Here is a 19,283-nt window from a genome sequence, read left to right as displayed (position 1 = left end):
GTCTTGAAATTTTTATGTCAGTATATTTATATCAATGTGTGTATACCCTTATCTACGTATAATTTATCAATTAAGGATACAACTTCTCTCATCTATTTTCAAAAACTACATACATGTTGTACCTTAGGACAGTAATTTTAACCACACTCACTGCACGCTTAGTGGGAGAAAATGTCTGCCAATTTGTCCAGGATACCTTGAGGGTTTTTTGTTTTGTTTTGTTTTTTGTTGTTTGGGTGTTTTGTTTTGGGTTTTTTTTTTTTTTTACTTTACTGAGTCTCCTGAACGATTCTAGAATCCTGCCTTAATTTCTAACTGAAAGTTTATATATCCTGGACATTTCATTGTGCAAATACTCTGGTCAAATGCAGAAATATCTAAATAGACTACATTCAAAATACCACCAATCTTGTTTCAAATCCTGTTAGAAGTACTATAGAGTACTGCACCTAGATTATGTCATAATAATTTGGAAACAAATTAAAAAATTCTTGCTTTCTTTATAAGAATCACACATGTGTAACTCTCCACCTATAATTTTGTTGATGAAATCCTCACTACTGTGTTTTGAAGGAGAAAACAGTAATCTGGGGTCCTTTTTAACATGATAGCCTGCCAACCCTCCAATAACACAGTACACACTGCAGGCCACAGAAGGCCAAGTGGATCCTTTCCTACTAGCTTTCTAGACAGCTTGTATAAAATACCTGCACTTCAATCATTAAAATAATTAAGACACACTATAACCCCACTATGGCAAACTTCAAAAAACTAGAATTCTAGCCAGAAACATTATCATTCACAAAATCACTTAAGGTTCAACTTTACAACACAGGTTTTTATATTTTTTATGTATTTTTGTATTTTTATATTTATATTTTATATAAATATATATAATCTGAGGTTCAAAAGAGTCCATTTTTAACTGTAAATAAATGTGTACAATACATCTACTATTCAACCAACATCCAAAGGAATGGTACCTACTTTTTTGGGGGGAGGGGGGCACAAGTGAGCCAGGGGCAGACAGAGAGAGAAAGAACATCCCACGAGAGTCAGAGGGAGAGAGAAAGAAACAGGGTTCACCTGAAGCAGGGCTGAAGTTCACAAGCAGGGTTCAAGCATCTGAGACAAAGACAGATGCTTAACCAACTGAACCACCCAGGTGCCCAATACTTACTCTTTTTAAAATACATTGGTAATATATGGTGGACTTGGCAGAATAGAAAATGATCATTTGTCCAAAAACCGTAAAAAATTTAGTGTGTATGTGTGTATATACACACACTAGTGTGTATAGATATATCTATATCTAGATATATGGGTACCTATATATATCTAGATATAGATATATCTATAGATCTGTATAGATCTATAGATACATCTATACACACACACCATTTTAATCAGCAATTAATATCTAAGAGACAAGTCAGGTTTATTCAAGGTCCAGGCTATAATGAATTTAGCACTGGAAGTGATTAGACACTTGTAAGATCATGATTTTAGTCTTTTACAGATTACTTCCTTCCTTATGTTACTATGAATTTGAAAAAAGGGGGCAAGAAATTTTGCATACTAAACACCTTCAAGAAGTAATCTATTTTCAAAGTGTATTTCAAAAACATCAAACATATTCTTACTAAAATTTAGTATAAATCATATGCCTTTGAAATGCAAAATTTTTACCCTTTGGATTATCTGACAACAGTTTTTCTGCAGTAATTTTTTTTAAAAAATTGTAATTTATCATGGCTTAGGAAATCAGCTAATGAAACATTAGAAAGATATATGGAATCAAATTAAGGACTTCTTGTACATGGATTTGGTGATGTCTATTTTGGTTGACTGGGGTTTTTTAATTTTTTTCTTTTTACCTTTTGACTCCCTTTACTCATTTCTCCCACCCACCCCTCACTTCCTACCTCTGGCAACCACTAATCTCTTCTCTGTACCCATGAGCTTGAGTTTTGTTGTTAAGACTCCACATAAGAGATATTTTCTTTATTCACCATCTATTGGCACTTTGGTTGTTTCCCTATGTTGGCTATTGCAAATAATGCTGCAATGAATGTAGGTGCACAGATATCTTTTTGAGAGTTTTCCTTTTCTTTTAATAGATATCCAGAAGTGGAAGTGCTGAATCATGGCAGTTCTTTGAGAAACCTCCACACGATTTTCCAGGATGGCCGCACCAAGTTAGACTCCATCAACACTGCAGGATGGTTCCCTCTATTCCACATTCTCACCAACACTTGTTATTTCTTGGCTTTTTTATACTCTGCCTTCTGACAGGTGTTGAGGAGATCTCATTGTGGTTCTGATATACATTTCCCTGACTAGTGAAGGTGAGCAGGTTTTTATGTACCTGTTGGTCAGCTGCAGGTGTTCTTGAAAAAATGTGTTCAGATTATGTGCCTGTTTTTTAGCTATTTCTCTATTGACTTGTAGGAGTTCTTTGTGTATTTTTGACATAAACCCCTTATCAGAAAGAAGATTTTTAAGTATGTCCTCCCATTCGGTAACTTGTATTTTGATTTCTTTCCTTCAGAATGTAGATACAGATTTCAGTTTGATGTAGTCTCACTTATCTGTTGTCCTTATTTTTGGTGTCAGATGCAAAAAAAACAAAACAAAACCAAAAAAACCATCATTGCCCCGATCAATGTCAAGGAGCCTACCACCTATGTATGGTTGAAGTTTTATGGTTTCAGTTCTTATGTTCAAGTATTTATTCCATTTTTAAGTTATTTTTTGTGTATGGTGTAAGATACTGGTCCAGTTTCCTCCATAAACACATGGCTGTCTAGCTTCACCAACACAACTTATTGGAAAGACTGTCCTTTTCCCATCTGTTCTTGATTTGTTATAAAGTAACCATATACCTACGTGTTTATTTCTCAAGTGTTCAAAAGAGTTCAATACCTTTTCCTGAATTTACCAACCTAGAAATGGTTGCATAACCAAACACAGGAGCTCAAAATTCTATTTCAGTTTCCTATAGCTTTCTTTCTTCCCAGTGATAAGCTCTATGAAAGTTTATAAAATGCATTAATCCGTTACACACACACATTAACAGCTGCTGTATGTGTAGAACTGTGCAAAGCATTAAGAACAAATTGACTGCATTCTTAAAGTTCTATAGCACAAATAAACATTTAATTTTGTCAACTTATTAATTCCTCATTATATATAAAAGGTATGGCTAATGATACAGCTTAGTAAAACTTAAGTACATTTCTATTCTCCAGCTAAGCATGCAAGATTGCCTTCGTCGTTACTTGTCCCCACTACTCACCTCTGCGTATCTTGTCTGTAACTAGCTGAAATAAAAAGTTAAAGTAAATCGATAAAATTATCTAGAGGTCCACTGGTTTCTTCTGCAAAAATGTACTTGTTTCTCACGATATTACTAGCTATGATCCACAGAATATGCTCCTCATGCAAATAAGTTTGGGAAATGCTAGCTTAAAGTTTAGCAACTTTGCATCAGGCCTTGGTTACTAATAACCACTTTAAATATTCAAATAAGGAATATTATGCCTAGAATTTCCCAAATATATTTTACCATGAGGCCTTTTCCCAACACTTACTATCTTCAAGAATATTCCATGATACCCAGTTTAGAAAATTATGATTTAACATTTCTGAGTTCAGCTTTTTCACTCACTCTCTTTCTGCAGAATATACTCACAATCCCACCCTCTCAAATCAGGTAAATCATATCTACTTTATGGTAATTAAAAAGCAGAGGCAGGCACAAATGTACATGTTAGGGAAACAATAACCTAAGCTAAACCATTAAAAGGAAAAGCTGAAGAGTAAGATGTCCAAACAACGCTTTGAAAAGCCCAAATGCTATTCCTGGGTATCCAGTAAAGACCATGAACATACATAGAGCTGTCCACATGTCCAGGAAAGACCTGACAAGGTCCCATGCTCTTACTTCTGACTAATCTTGTGCTTCACAAACAGGAAGTGAGAAGGAAGCCAGAGTTGTAAACTGCTTTCCTGAGCATAGCCAAGTGTGTCTCTACACACAGAGACAACAGGCAAAACTGGGAACATGGTTTGTTCCAGATACTTAAGGAAATCTCTTACCATTAACTGACCACTAAACTATCCTAATAGAGACCTCAATGGCTACATAGGACATAATAGACAAGAATACACATACTATAGAATTCAGGTAAGTCATTTAACAAATCAAAAGTACCAACAAGTGGGGGCAACTGGGTGGCTCAGTTGGTTAAGCATCTGACTTCGACTCGGGTCATGATCTCATGGTTCATGAGTTCAAGCCCCACGTTGGGCTCTGTGCTGACGGTTCAGAGCCTAGGGCCTGTTTTGGATTCTGTGACTTCTCTCTCTCTGCCTCTCCTCCGTTCATGCTCTGTCTCTCTCTCTCAAAAATAAACAAACATTTTAAAAAAAATTTAGAAACTAGAAACAAATGTTTTCAACAGCAAACCATAGAGGTGTGGGTTCTTATTTCCAAAGTTGCTCTATTACTAAAAAAGTTAGTTTTCAACAAAAATTAGCATATATGCCAAGAAACAAGAGCATATGTCAAGAAAATCATACAACTGTCTGAGGAAGACTAGACTTTGGACTTACTAGATAAAGACAAGTTATTTTAAATATATTTAATGAACCAAAGGAAACCATATCTGATGAACTCCTGAAGGCAGTGGGAGAACATATTCTAAGCGCTGATAGGAAAAAGACCATGAACAAAGAATTTTATATCCAGCAAAATAATCCTTCATAAATGAAGGATGACATTCTCAAGTAAGCAAAGAGTGATAGAATACTTTGCCAGGCAGCATGCGCTACTAGAAACACCAAAGTGAGGCCTTGAAGCTAAAGTGAAGTAACATTAGACAGCAACCTGAATCTACATAAATAGACACAGCCAATAAAAGTAACTACATACATAAGTTAACACAAAAGGCAGTATAAATATCTTGTACCTCATTATCTGATTTAAAAGGCAATTGAAAAGAATAATTATAAATGAGTCCTGAAGAGTATACAGTGTATGAAGATGTCATTTGTTTGACAATTTAGCACAAAAGACTATATGGAGAACCCAGCACTGCTGAATCTTATGCTGTTGACAAAGGTAAGGTTTGTTTTTGTTTTGTTTTGCTTTTAATGCTAAAAATATATATAATTAAAATAAAATGCAGGAGAGACCCACACCTTTGCAGGCAGTACTCAATTTTCAAATCACCAGTTTGGGAACTTTAGTGTCACTCTCAGCCCTATAAGAAGTATAAAATGCATAGAATTAGTCCACTTTATATATTGGAAATGTACTTTATAACAGTATGAGCAACCTGCTGCTGGAGCTACATTAACTTAGGTTATTACCTTCCAGAATCCAAACAACTTCCTTGAATACTCTGCATCAAGATATAAAGATTTTGTTTAGGTGTTGCTAAATTCAGTACCTATAAAAATGCCGACTCAAAACCCATCAGATCAGTGTTCTAATGTGTTGTTTAATAAATGCTTGTAGTAAACTGTCATACCAAAATGAGATACAGTAAAGATAGCTGATTTCACCTAAAAACATAAACGTGTTCTAGCTTTTCTTCCACTTATTTTATTCTTACGGTTTTGTACCAGTCTCAGCCTACTGATAGGAATGCTATCAGCTGCAAATGTCCAGGGGCACTCACGTGGGCCCCAGTCAGCCTCCCAACAGGCATCTCCTGTCTCCAAAACAATGTTTTGAATGAACTAACCCTGGTTGTTCTTACTGTGATTCCCAGATACCCTTGAACAACAACCATCAAAACAAAATAAAGGTTTATCACTTACAAAACTTGGAAATGACACAGCATAACCAGGGATACACAATGAGCTCCCAGGTAGAGAACACACATGCACAGGTCAAGGGTTCTGCTGTCCTGGGGTCAAGCATGGGGACCTACGGTTTGGGAGGCTCAGTCTTTATTGGTGAATTTAAAATGTACAGGGAAGAATTTAAGGCACAGGAAGTGAAAAGTGGTCCTAATGGTCAGTTATCAAAATCAGCTAACATCTCTGAGGCAAACACAATGAAGATGAAATCCCTGCCTTCATGGACTGCATATTTGCAGGGGATAAACATAAATAAACCAAATAATTACAGATCCAACTAAGTACTACAAAGGAAATTAAAACAGGAATTAGAAAGAAGGAGAAAAATAGACAGGAAGGCTTCATGGGGAGTTGATATTTAAGCTGTGATCTACAGGATGAAATTAAGCCAGAGCATGAGAAAAAGCACTTGTGTCAGCAGAGAAAATGATATATGACCAGTCAGGTTTGTAAAGCTGTTAATACCTCAATAATGTTACAGGTTCAATACCTGCTTTGTTCATGTCAGAAAGTACATGGTAAGAAGGAAAAAAAAGTCAATATTTTTTAAAGGCAAAACAGAAACATCTACTATTTGTTTACTACTGATGATTTGAGTACTGGTCATAATTTTTTCATTACCCTATAGTAGAATGATATATGCATTTTCTTGCCACCATCACAAATGTGAAGTGTACCTGCTCACTAAAGTGATGTTAGGATCGGTCACATGGCTTGATTTGTCCAATGGAATGAGAGCGAATGTGTCAATGTGGTAGGCGCACGCATATTACTTATGAAGAATCAGAGTTTTCCACTTGTCTTCTAATTTCTGCCATTACGGTAAGAAGTTCTCCAAGATAGCTGCTGGCCCTTCAGTGTGGGCTCAAGAAACACACAGAGAGCAAACCTGAGCATAGCCCTCAAGCAAGGAACCACATACAACAAGCCAGTCAAGCCCAACCTGGATCAACCAACTCCCAGGCAATCCACAAACAAGAGTAAACAACTGTTTCATCCTGTGAGTTTGGGGGATATCTGTAACAGCTGACGAACACTTCTAATACCAAGCACTGAACTAGAAAATTTCATATTTCATCCAAAGTTCTCACTGACCCTTTGAGATAGGGCTTAAAGACATACCTATGTAACCATTAAGAAAATGAGGTCATGAAACAGACGGACAGGTTAAGAACCAATGTTCAAACCCAACAAATGCAATTTCAAAGTTCTGTGGCTTTTTATTACTGTGATAGACACCTTTCTCATCATTAGCTTCAGTCTACTAACAACAGTATCAATCAACACATAGATTCTTGGCCTGTGACTAGTCTAGGATTTTCAGATGTGAATTACAAAACATAAATTAAGAACTCTAATTGGGGTTTCCTGATTTGTTTTTGTTGTTGAGTGAATCTCAGGATTCACTTTACCTGGGTGCAAACTAAACAGAGTCCTACCAAATCTTAATACCACTTTAAATAATATCACTATTTTATCTTCCAAAAAATAGAGTCAAGAAGCAAGCTACACCAGGGGGAGAAAGTATATATAATTATACTATTGATCATTGTCATTTGGTTAGAATAATTTATTTTTTATTTTTTTAAAATTTACATCCAAATTAGTTAGCATATAGTGCAACAATGATTTCAGGAGTAGATTCGTTAGTGCCCCTTACCCATTTAGCCCAACCCCCCTCCCATAGAATAATTTTTTTTAATTAAATTAAACTTTTACCACAATGTGTTCATGAAAACAAGAAGACATATTAAGTACACAATTTGACAGTGGTAACCCCTCTTCAAAAAGAACTTATTAAAGATGTTCCTTTTAGAATTAAAATTTAATTTAATAAATTAATAAATTCCTTCATCTTAATGAATAAAACCATGGTAAAAATTAAAAAAAAAGTTTATTTAACTGTATGTTCAGTGCTGCATTTTAAGGGTTCCCCCCCCACATATTACACTGCTTTATATCCCACTAGGACAGGATCTAACATGATTTAGAATAGGGTTGAAAACAAAGGGCATTTATGCATTCCAAAATACATCAAAATCAAGTTTGCAGTAAGTATGCTAACCTACTTCTAATGAAAGGGGAAAAGTGTAACTTCCTGATACTCTTAATTCCATTTAGTATTTTGTGGTAGGGAACACACAGACTGCACCCATGTTGCAACCTATCTTCATCAGATTAAGGAAGGCTTTGGACATTTAACTTATAAAGAAACTTCCGATTACCTTAAGAAGAAAAAGAAAAAAAAAAAAAGCCTGACCAAAGCATTTTACAAGTTTTAGTTATTTTTAGAATTACAGGATAAAACATTTTTCCTGGCAGTTTTCTCATTACCCTACAGACTACTATGGCTAAGAAAAAGGTGTGTTTCCAAGAAAGGAATTTAGAATCATTAAACACAATTAAGTAGGATGTTTCCTGAACCTCCTTCACTGAACTCGATCAGAAAATAATGGAGTTAGTCATCCTATTTTATTCCATTTCAAATACACTTATTCCCCTCGGGCATATATATAAAAAAACATATTCAACATCAAGACTAACCCACAAAGTTAAACCAAAAAGATGAAAACCAGAGATAAAAAGACAGACAATATGCTAATAAAAACTGTACTGAATATACTTCCAATGAAGTAGGTAAGGAAATACTCCAGTCTTTTCATTCTGTGTTGCCAAATCTTATTGAAAAAAATATTTGTATAAGTAATTATACTTTTTACAAGTGAGTATCATCAAGATGTACTAGAATAAAGCATGCCATTGTTGTAACAATCAATTTCAGGAAACCTAACAGGTATTGTAATGATACCACAATTTTGATCTTGTTTTTGTCATTTAACAGATAGATACTGTCCAAGTACCTTAGCCTCTTAATTATAAAATAGGAATCTATCACATACTATTTATTCTGTCTTCCATAGAGTGGATAATCTGAACTAGTAGTCTGCCTTTCCCTTTGCATGAATGGGTAGTTCCATGTTAATTTAACAAATTAAGTGTATTCTAAGATGAGGCAGAAGAAGACATTTTCAATCAGTTTCAACTGACGATCTATAATAATCTTAAAAAAAACATGTACACTCCTCCTTGGTCAATCCTCCTCTATATAAACTCCCAACCAACCGAGCAGTGAACAGCAGCTGAAAATACCTGCTGCTTAAAATAGACACTTAGGCACAACAGACACCAAAAAGACAACTGAAATCAAAAGGGCAAGTGGTTCTATATTAAGTGATAGGCATTTACTTTTGTTCAATAAATACTGCATTTTATTATTTAAGTACCATGTATTTTAAAGTAAGAAATCTAACAATGAATAGAAATATGTGGCCAAATCGGTTTTAATTGTGTAAGCTAAAAGATCAGTCATTACTGGAACGCTGCAAACTGAGGCCAGTATTTCTATGACTGAAATTAATCTTTTGAAGTTAACAGTTTGAAATGAAGTATGAAATCTCTTTTGAGCCAACTGTTTATTTTCTAACCCAACTTGAAATGCCCTTGTCGTGATTCACCTGGCCAATGTCTTCACTACTGCAACCTCTTATATGCTTTGAGGGCATCATTCCATCAGCTCAGTCTCAGCTGCATTAATATCTCATGCTTACTTAGGCTTATATCACCAACCAAATGACCACTCAGTATCCTGTCAACCGCTACTCAGAGGTAATCATTGCCATACCTAACTCTTTACCTGTTTCTGAACCATAAAATGAAGGGCAAAAAAATTTTAGACTTCCGGGTACAGGGGTGAATATAGGCCCAGAAATATTTAAGATCATGCTCATTACTGTTCAAGTTCACAGAACTAGAAATAAAAGTAGGGTATTTTGGGGTCCCAATGTAATCACTATTCTTAACTTCTTCCATCACTGGGAAGGCGAACAGGCTTAAGAAAGGTAGTATATATTAGGAGGCCTTTCTGTCAAGACAGGCAAGCCCCTCAAAGGGAATACTGACCAGAACAGTGGCTTTATGTCAGTACCTGCTCAAAGTGGAAGTTCATTTATTACTACAGTATCAAGTATAGTACCCTACGACTGCCTCTATTATTTTTTTATTACATAACATATAGCCTTAGATCAAAATTCCTGATTTAAGTTATAATATGTAGCTGGTTCAACTTATATACACTATTTATGCTCAAAAATAAAACATTATTGGAAATAGGAAAAAGTTTCACACAATTCTACATTACTTACAAATCTATCTCAAAATGATGAAACAAAGAAAAAAGTTCATGTAATTAACCACATTTACATATAAATGTTACCAGGGACTGAAGTGATTGAAATGAAGAACAATAGAATTGTTCATAATACGTAACTTTAATTGTATACTATTTAGAGACATTTCTTTCTCAATCCAGCCAACACTGTATTATCCCCTTTCATGGACAAGAAAACAAAGACTCCAAGAAGTCTAAGAGTAAGTTGCTGAAACTAGCAGAAATTCAGCTATCTTCTCCATGTGTTACTCTTAAAACAGAATGATTGTGAGAGATAAGCACCCTCAAATTCTTTGAGGAAGGCAATCTGTTTTCTACTGGCTGTCTTCTAACTACTCCGACCTACATAGTAAAAGAAAAGAGATAGGGCCTAGGCACACACCTGGAACCTAACAAGACTGGCCACTTCCCCCTTAGACTCATAGAACATAGTCTATTTTCAAGTTCACCACATTCTTCAATTCACTGTTGATCACAGCCAACAGATTTCAATATTTTTTTTTTATCCTGGATGTTTTTTCAGTTCTCAGTTTTCATTGTATTTTTTTTTTTTATATTTTCTGTATTTGTCTTGAAATTCATCAGGTCTCATCTATTAAGTCAATGTTTTCTTGTATATTCAACTTTTCAATATTCTTATTTTGAAACACTACTGTTTCCAACATCTGGGGTTTTTTTTCTATTGACTCATTTTCTTAATATAAATCACCTTTACTTTTTTTTTTTTTTTGAACATATAATAACTTTCAACTGAGTGGACACTGTAGATACGTGTTACAGACGAGTCTTTCTTCTTTCTCTGAAGAGAGGTGACTGTTGCCTGTAAGTGGTCTCTACTCTTAAAATGTGGTCCTTCTGGATTATTAATGAAAATCCCAAGGTGTTTACTCACTACTTTTAACATGACAGGATTCCAACCCTCAACTCTGTTTCCTTGGGGGTGAGTACCTGCTTCAGTCTCTGGTCATCTTTCAGCCTTCCAGCTGATGTCTTCACACTGCCTTGGAGTACTGCCCCATACTGTACAGTTCAGGAGTTAGCAAAGCCTTCAAGATGTTATAATCACATATGCCCCAACTGTTCTGTAGCCATCCCAACTGCCCTGGGAGTCCCGTGTTCTAGACTGTGGCTTCTCAGGACAAAAATCGTAGCTTTCTTCCTTGCCACTACAGGAATGGAGAGGTGGCCTCAAGATAAACAAGGAAAATGATATTGTTCACTCTTCAGTAAGGACTTGTACACTACACATAATTTGAACAAGAAAGGTTTAAACCTCTCTTTAAAGGTCTTTTTTTTTTTTTTTTAATGACTTGGATTTAATCATCAGAAGCAAACTAAGTAGCAAGCTTACAATAGAGAAAACTCTCATGTGACGCCACCCAGGCACCCCTGTCCTTATTTGATTTTAATACCAACACTATATTTCATGAGGTAGGTCATTTTTCCTCACTTATTCTCTGGAACAGTGTGTATAAGAAGCATGTTGAATCTTCAAATTCTGTTAGAACTTCCTACTAAAACTGCCTAAGCCTGGAGATTTTTTTTAGGGGGCAATAGGTTAGGAAGATAGCTTTTTGGTAGCTGTTGAATTAACATAATTTCTGTAATGGTTATTGAATTATCTAGGTTTTCTCCTTTGAGCTATTTTTGACACATTTTTTTTAGAAATTGACCAATTTCCTTGGTATCATCACTTGTTGGCATATTAATTAAAAATCTATAGGAAGCCATTGGTTTACAAACTATATATTTTCTTTCAAGACCTGTTTGCCTTTTGCAAACTGAGCTCAGACAGAAAGGAGCTGGGGCCACCCCTCAATCTGATCCCTTCCAAACAAAGACATCCACAGTGTCCCTGAGAGTCTAGCTCAAGGAAGAGGGAGCCTCTGCTGGCTCCGTACACTGAGGTCGCCTTGCCTACCACTCACTCCTGGCCAGCAGTGGAAGCCCGCCTTGCTATGGTCATCGCCCCCCCTTTTTTTTTTTTGGTGGTTGGAGATGAAGTCCTCAGTCCCCAGTAGCAGAACTGCTGTCCTTTATGTTTGCAGCTTGACAGCCAGGGGCGCCCAGATGTCCACCTCTTTCATGTCCACCAAGGTACTGGTTTCAAAGCTTTCTGGGTGTACTTGGCCCAAAGGAAAGTAAGCAGACAGATAGCACTGGCCTCATAGTTCTGGATAAGGGTACGAAGAACGACCTCTAAGGCCTGGACAACAGCCTTATGGCCTGTATGGCCATTGTTGCACACCAGTCACAGTCTTGGACTTTTCTGTCAAAACATGGGCCACAGCTATTTCAGAGGCCCCACCTCCTGGAATCATCTGGGAATCATCCCCAGAAGGACATGGGGACATACTTGCATGGCATTCTGGAGGTTGCATTTCACTTCTGAGAGGTTCTCTTTGCTGGCCCCATGGAGAAGAATGGTACAGGCCTTGGGGTCTTTACACTCAGTGATGAATGTAAAGTACTCATCTCCAATTTTCTTGATATCCAATACACCTGCTGCCACTGTCCCAGCATCTTCTCTCAGCTCCTCTGGCCAGCTGACTACCCAGGCCCCACAGGCTCTGACAATGCCATTACTGCCTATCTGACAATGAGTAAAACTCTAAAAAGTCTGAGGAAATATACCCAAGAAAGGAACAAACTTAGAAAAAAGAGGCCCCCCTCTCCACAGCTGAAATTGAGAGCTTAGACCTTTAAAAAGGTCTGGCTTCAGTGCCTGGATGGCTCAGTTGGCTAAGCATCTGAGCTCCTGATTTGGGCTCTGGTGGTGAGATGGAGTCCTGCAACATGCTCTGAGCTGACAGTGCTGAACCTGCTTGGGATTCTCTCTCCCCATCTCTCTGCCCCTCCCGTGGCTGCATGTACTCACTCACTGTCTCAAAATAAACATTTAAAAAAAATTTTTAAAAATAATAATAAATGCAAAGGCCTGGCTGTAGCCCATTGGATGGTCAAGAAGTTTAGCAACCTGACCTGGGCCAGAGATGGTGCACCATCAGCAGGCCAAGGCTGGGATGTCAGAAACCATGGGCTACGATACATGGCCAAGAACTCAAGGCGGCTGAACAGGGTACTGCACACAGGGACCAACAAGCTGGAGCCTTCTACTGTGCCAGGGAACTAAGGCTAGCAGGCACAGAACCGCAGGCTGGGGCTGGCCAACATGAAAACCTTCACTAGGGTGTCAGCAAACAAAAGCTGCCTGGCAGGGAATGGGGGGCCAGAACTGCCATCAAAAACTTGCTAGAGAATAAACAACACTCTGCGCTGCACACCCATGATAATAGCAGCTGTGGACCCGGCAGGAATGCAAGCATACCACAACCAGGAGGAAAAACCCCTTCCTCCCGCACTACCCCTTCAGCACCCTCCACTGAGCAAACTAAAATTTTCTTGGCAACGGAGAGATGTCCACAGGACCTAGCAAGACAGCAGTGACAAGTAGATTTAGACATGAGAGACAAATTAGGTGGCATCTCATGTAAATGTGGGTTTTATCCACTGTTGATTCCCATCAGGGATTGAATCTCTTTCATTTTCTGCCTACTTTTAGTTGGTCTTTGCTGCCTTCACCATAGATCTATTATACAGATATATATAACATAAATAGATCATCTCTGTATTTGTTTCTGTCTCAATAAATATAGGTAGCATATTATTTTTTATCTACTTCAAAGTCGGCCATTCGAGCTATTGTGTCATCAGTAGAAGTCAAAAGCTGTGGATGATGATTTGATTTAGAATCTAGAGAATACTTTCAGCAGAGAACTTCCACTCATTTAATGTTTCAGGCTACTTACTGTGAGGTTTTATCAAACATGGCCATGTTGGCATTCAACGGTACACCTAAGTGTCACTGACAAACCCTTATCCAAGATGTTCTCAGGGGAAAAAACAGATTTCCACTAGACTTCCAACAAAATTGAATTTACTCTAAAGCATATGAAATGGTATCCTCAAATGGACCAGATAAATGCCAAAATCACATTTATAGCTCACACTTTGAAACATTTTCAAGATGTCAAGGCTCAAAAAAAATCCTGTCCACAAAATGCAGCAAACTTGGAAATGACATGTCAATATTTTTATGTGTTAAAATGCATAATATTTAAATACATGTTAAGAGACATGTAGTTTGGAGGGATAGATTACACAAAACTAACTCGGATCGGGGTATTCTCTACAACAAAGGTTGTTCCTAAACATGCCAGCTTTAATATTATATAGTTAGCAATTTTTTTTATGTCATTATATAGGACTTTAAAGTTCTAGGCAGCAGACCAATAAACCACAATCCTGTGGGAACCACTTAAAAGCAAAACTTTCCTTCTAGTTCTTGTGGTAATACTTTGTGAAACAATAAGAAAGCTGTATTACAAAATCAAGTAACATTGGCACCAAACACCACAGAATATTTTTATGCAAGAATTGTGTGTCTTCCAAAATGTATTCTTTTGTAAACAAAGTAAGAAAATTTAGCAGTGCTCACAACTCAGTAAGAGCTGACTATACAGGATTTATCGGTCTGGGGAGCAGGGCTACTGTAAGTGATCTAATCACTTGTCACACAGGAATCAGACCTCACACAATTGTCAGAATTACTAGGGAAGGAGCAGAATAAAGGATGCGTTGAAGGATCAGAAGAGTCATCATTGATTCATCAGTCTGACAAGCCAAACCTACCCAGACACCTAAGGGGGACTTTGAGGACAAAGTTATGCTGAGATCTGTGAACAATAGTTGCCCTCGTATAGTTCCTGCCTCAGTGGGTCCCCAGCCCAGTGATGAACCAAGGCTGGTTATGGTAAAACAGTAATGATGACTAGCCATCATTAGGATCAGTTAGATGGCGGAACATGATGGGAAGGACAGGTTGGAACCCGCAAGGCACCATCTGTCTGTCCGTCACCTGGTCTGAAAGCACAAAGACCTTAGGAGAAAAATGGCTTCTGTTTCACTTCAGCGTTCAAAGTCTCACTCTTGCTCCTTTGATAAATTTAACCAAAATTAAAAAAAAATTTAAAAAGGAAGAGGAGGAGGAGAATTCCCAACTTAACAAAACCAGCATATGGATACCTGCCATGGATGAATATTATGTAATTCAGATATACACAAAAAAGAATTTATTAAGCCTAATTTTTCTTAAGTTTTTACTTAAGAGCCTCAAATAGGACTCAAAGTTCTTAGATCTGTTTAAGAAGTCGGTTTTGTTTTGGCTACCAACTGCTACGCTACCATCCGGATGTTAATGCTCATACTACACAAGTTAACATAATAGGTTGAAGGACTAAATGTGATTGAAATGTTTTCCATTATGTAACTCTAGATGAACCCATACCTAGTTGAACAGGAACAATGCACCAATCATCCTTTTATCGGATGTCCTCTGCCATCCTCTGATGTCCTCTGACCTGAGTCCTCTGCCTCTTTTTTTGTTGTTGTTATTCTTACTGACACTTGCAAGTGGACTCCATCTATGCTACTTTTTCAAAAACTCCACAACACAGGTAAAAACAGATGTTCTTATCTGCAGACACACTTCTTAAAGAACAACTGTGAACTAATGAAGAGTAAGAAAAAATTTGTTAGTATCATTCTTTCAAGTTTCTACAGTAAGTCCAATTTTCTACTCCATAATATTGAAGGAAAAGAAATTCACTATTCTGTAAGAACATTCCGAATCTTATACTATAAAAAACTCTCCCAATTTTTTTCAATTCTCACATTAATACGTATTAAACATCTACTGGGTTTGAGGCACCATGCTAGATAATGAAGACAGAAGAATAAAGAGAAATTGTTAATGTCTATAATGTTAGAGAGCACTTTCTCACTCTGAATAGCCAAAACAATCTTTAACTAAAAAAAGTTGGACATCTCACACTTCTTGATTTCAAAGCTTACTGGGAAACTACAGTGACCAACTCATACAGTCCTGGCATAAAGACCAGTGGAATATACTAGAGTGCCCAGAAATAAACCCCTGCTTACATAGTTCGTTTTTTACAAGGATGCAAAAAACATTCAGTGGCAAAGGACAATCTTTCAACAAATGACACTGAGAAAACTCAATATCCAAATGCAAAATAATCAAGTTGGGTTTTATTTAACATCATAGACAAAACCTCAAAATGAAACAAACACCTACCTCTAAGAATAAAAATTATAAAACTCTAAAGAAAATGTAGAAGAGGGGCACCTGGGTGGCTCAGTCAGTTGAGCATCCAACTTCAGCTCAGGTCATGATCTCAAAGTTTGTGAGTTTGAGCCCCGTGTCGGGCTCTGTGCTGGCAGCTCAGAGCCTGGAGCCTGCTTCAGAGTCTGTCCCTCCCTCTCTCTCTCTGACCCTCCCCACTCACACTCTGTCTCTGTCTCTCTCTCAAGAATAAATAAATATTTTACAAAAATTTTTTTTAAAAAGAAAATGTAGAGGAAAGCTTTATGGTGTTCACTTTGGCCATGATTTACTGAATGTAACACCAAAAGGACAGGCAACAAAATTAGAAATAAATGAGGCCATATCAAAATTAAACTTTCATATATGAGAGGACAATATCAGAGTGAAAAGGCAATCCCTGAGATAAAAGAAAGAATTTGCAAGTTATTTATCTGATAAGGGGTTCATATCCAGGGTATATTAAGAACTCTGAAAACTTAATAATGAAAAACCAACCTATTTTTGTTAATGGGCATAGGACTTGAATAGCAACACATCTTCAAAGAAAATATATACTTTGTAAACAAATGGCCTCCTATAGATTTTTAATTCATATGCCAACAAGTGATCATACCAAGGAAGTTGGTTAATTTCTAAAAATTTGTCAAAAATAGCTCAAAGGAAAAAACTTAGGTAATTCAATCATCATTACAGAAATTATAATGGTAACTCAACAGCCACCAAAAAGCTATTTTCCTACCATTATTGCCCCCTAAGAAAATATCCAGGCTTAGGCAGTTTTACTAGGAAGTTCCAACAGAATTTGAAGATTCAACATGCTTCTTATAAACACTGTTCCAGAGATTAAATGAGGAAAAATGACCTACCTCATGAAATATAGTGCTGCTATTAAAATCAAATAAGGACATTAATTTTGTATCCTGTGACTTTGCTGAATTTATGTATCAGTTCTAGCAGACTTTTGGTGGAGTCTATCAGGTTTTCCATGTATAATATCATGTCAATCTGCAAAAAGTGAAAGCTTGACTTCATCTTTGCCAATTTTGATGCCTTTGATTTCCTTTTGTTGTCTGATTGCTGATGCCAGAACTTCCAACACTATGTTAAACAACAGCAGTGAAAGTGGACATCCCTGTCGTGTTCCTGATCTCAGGGAGAAAGCTCTCAGTTGCTAATTGATTAGCTAATAGATAGCTAATGCTATCATCATTGAGGATGATATTAGCAGTGGGCTTTTCATAAATGTCTTTTATGATGTTTAAGTATGTTCCTTCTATCCCGACTTTCTCGAGGGTTTTTATTAAGAAAGGATGCTGAATTTTGTCAAATGCTTTTTCTGCATCAATTGACAGGATCATATGACTCTCATCTTTTCTTTTATTAACGTCATGTATCACAATGATTGATTTTCGAATACTGAACCAGCCCTGCAGCCCAGAAATGAATCCCACTTGATCATAGTGAAGAATTCTTTTTATATGCTGTTGAATTCGATTTGCTAGTATCTTATTGGGAATTTCTGCATCCATACTCATCAGGGATATTGGCTGTAGTTCTCTTTTTTTTTGCTGGGTCTCTGTCTGGTTTAGGAATCCAAGTAATGCTGGCTTCATAGAATGAGTCTGGAAGTTTTCCTCCCCTTTCTATTTTTTTGGAACAGCTTGAGAAGGATAGGTATTATCTCTGCTTCAAATGTCTGGTAGAATTCCCCCAGGGAAGCCATCTGGTCCTGGACTCTTATTTGTTGGGAGATTTTTTATAACTGATTCAATTTCTTCACTGATTCATTTCTTCTATTTCTTCCTGTTTGAGTTCTGGAAGTGTGTGGGTGCTTAGGAATTTTTCCATTTCTTCCAGGTTGTCCAGTTTGTTGGCATATAATTTTTCATAGTATTCCTCATAATTGTTTGTATTTCTGATGGATTGGTTGTAATAATTCCATTTTCATTCATGATTTGATCATTTGGGTCATCTCCCTTTTCTTTTTTGAGAAGCCTGGCTAGAGGTTTATCAATTTTGTTTATTTTTTCAAAAAACCAACTCTTGGTTTCATTGATCTGCTCTACTGGTTTTTTTGTTTGTTTGTTTGTTTTTAGATTCTATATAGTTTATTTCTCCTCTGATCTTTATTATTTCTCTTTTTCTGCTGGGTTTGGGGTGTCCTTGCTGTTCTGCTTGTTTATCCTTTAGATGTGCTGTTAGATTTTATATTTGGGACTTTTCTTGTTTCTTGAGATAGTTACATTCTCATACACTAATAATGAAGCAACAGAAAGACAAATAAAGAAACTGATCCCATTCACAATTGCACCAAGAAGCGTAAAATACCTAGGATAAACCTAACCAAAAATGTAAAAGATCTATATGCTTAAAACTATAGAAAGCTTATGAAGGAAATTGAAGAAGATACAAAGAAATGGAAAAACATTCCGTGCTCCTGGATTGGAAGGAATATTGTTAAAATGTCAATACTACCCAAAGCAATCTACACATTCAATGCAATCCCAATCAAAATTGCACCAACATTCTTCTCAAAGCTAGAACAAGCAATCCTAAAATTTGTATGGAACCACACAAGACCCTGAATAGCCAAAGTAATATTAAAGAAGACGATCAAAGAGGGAGGCATCACAGTCCCAGACTTTAGCCTCTACTACAAAGCTGTAATCATCAAGACAGCATGGTATTGGCACAAAAACAGACACATAGACTAATGGAATAGAATAGAAACCCCAGAACTAGACCCACAAAAGTATGGCCAACTCATCTTTGACAAAGCAGGAAAGAATATCCAATGGAAAAAAGACAGTCTCTTTAACAAATGGTGCTGGGAGAACTGGACAAGAACATGCAGAAGAATGAAACTAGACCACTTTCTTACACCACTCACAAAAATAAACTCAAAATGGATGAAGGACCTGAATGTGAGACAGGAAACCATCAAAACCCTAGAGGAGAAAGCAGGAAAAGACATTTCTGACCTCAGCCGCAGCTATT

The 19,283-nt window shown here is 36.8% G+C and overlaps 1 protein-coding gene across 18 annotated transcripts in view; it reads right to left on the bottom strand.

The window, feature by feature from the left end:
• The window catches only part of CRPPA (CDP-L-ribitol pyrophosphorylase A), a 481,097-nt gene that overhangs the window by 398,669 nt on the left and 63,145 nt on the right, over nucleotides 1–19,283 (bottom strand). The gene's annotated exons all lie outside the window — the stretch shown is intronic.

The sequence above is a fragment of the Acinonyx jubatus genome, chromosome A2 (genome assembly GCF_027475565.1).
Source record: "Acinonyx jubatus isolate Ajub_Pintada_27869175 chromosome A2, VMU_Ajub_asm_v1.0, whole genome shotgun sequence".
Classification (NCBI taxonomy): Eukaryota; Metazoa; Chordata; class Mammalia; order Carnivora; family Felidae; genus Acinonyx; species Acinonyx jubatus.
This window is presented reverse-complemented; position numbering and strand designations above follow the sequence as displayed.